Genomic DNA, 1727 nt, shown 5'->3' with positions numbered 1-1727 from the left:
TATGATAATCTTTTCTGTATCTTAAAGTACTCATATGAGTGAAGTTATATGATATTGTCTTTCTCTGACTGAATAATTTCACGTAGTATACTACTCTCTAGTTCCATCCACATAGTTGCAAATGGCAAGATTTGATACTTTTGATTGCCGAGTAATACTCCGTTGTACATATTTAAGTACCACTATTGTACCACTTAAGTACCATTATTGTACATAAATAAGTACCACTACTTATTTATTCATTCATTCATCGATCAACATTTGGGTTCTTTCCATACTTTGGCTATTGTTGATAGTGCTGCTATAAACGTTGGGGTCCTTGTGCTCTTCAAAAAAGCATTACTGTATTATTTGGATAAATACTTAGTGGAATTACTGGGTCATAGGGTAGTTCTATTTTTAATTTTCTGAGGAAATTCCATACTGTTTTCCAGAGTGACTGCGCCAGTTTTCATTCCCACCAACAGTGCAAAAGAGATCCTTTTTCTCTGCATCCTTGCCAACATCTGTTGTTGCGTGAGTTGTTAATGTTGGTCATTCTGACAGGTGTAAGGTGGTACCTCATTGTGGTTTTGATTTGTATCCCCCTGATGATGAGTGACATTGAGCATCTTTTAATGTGTCTGTTGGCCATCTGGATGTCTTTTTTGGAGAAGTATCTATTCATGTCTTTTGCCCATTTCTTCACTGGATTATTTTTTGGGGGGATGCTGAGTTTGTTAAGTTCTTTATAGATTTTGGATACTAACCCTTTATCTGATATCTCATTTGCAAATATCTTTTTCCTNCCCTTATTTGGTTTTATTTAGATGTTGATTCCTCACTGCATGTATTTCCCAGTATAGGAGCTTTTAACAACCATGTATGAACATGGCTCCTGCTTTTCTACTCAAAAACTACTATCACTTGTTCTCCTAGTACAACTCACTTGCAATGGTAATTGCCCTTTTCTTCACCCCCAATCATGTTTTCTTACTTTGTACCCTGACATTTCTTCTGGAATATAATCATCACTGATAAAAATCTCTCCCCTTAATACAAGAGCCCCTGTGGGGCTTTCTCAAACATTTCAACTTTATTGTTAGCATATGGAGCATCCTCTGGAAACACAGTCTCTATAAACTGTTTCTATACCTGAAATTCATCCATGAAATCCTCATTAAGAAAAATTTTACAAGATTAGGAATTAGGGACAGGTCTATATACTTCTACCAGTAGTGGGAGTCTGGTTCTAATACTTAAGAGGAAGGAATTGGTATCCTGTTGTCTTGAGTTTAAATTAAGAAATACTATCTCATGTAAATACAGCTATAACAAGTAGTTAAGGCCTGGTACCATAAACATGTAATGTTTTGATTATTTTCCCTTTTATGTAGGAAAAATAAGTGTTTTTTCTAAGATTTATACATTTTAAAGTTCTTATTTTACCACAGTTTTTCATTGTCACCATTCACAGTGGAGGACAATTAGGTTAGTCAAATAAATTGTTCAACTGAGATGAGAATGTTAATTTTTATTAAAAGATAATTATGTCAGCGTGGATTTTAAACAAATAATTTAGGTACGTATAGAGAACCTTTAAAAATAGTTACTTAAAAAACAGCTGTATTATGGAGAAGTTAATGGCCAGTGAATCAGAGTGCTCTAGGAGCATGGGGTAGGGCTCTATATTAGGTTTTGTGCTATTCTTAATGTTGTAAGGAAAGACTGAAATACACATAGAAACC

The sequence above is a fragment of the Crocuta crocuta genome, unplaced genomic scaffold (assembly GCF_008692635.1).
Source record: "Crocuta crocuta isolate KB4526 unplaced genomic scaffold, BGI_CrCroc_1.0 scaffold362, whole genome shotgun sequence".
Lineage (NCBI taxonomy): Eukaryota > Metazoa > Chordata > Mammalia > Carnivora > Hyaenidae > Crocuta > Crocuta crocuta.
The sequence above is the reverse complement of the archived record's forward strand: the minus strand, read 5'-3'. Positions refer to the sequence as shown.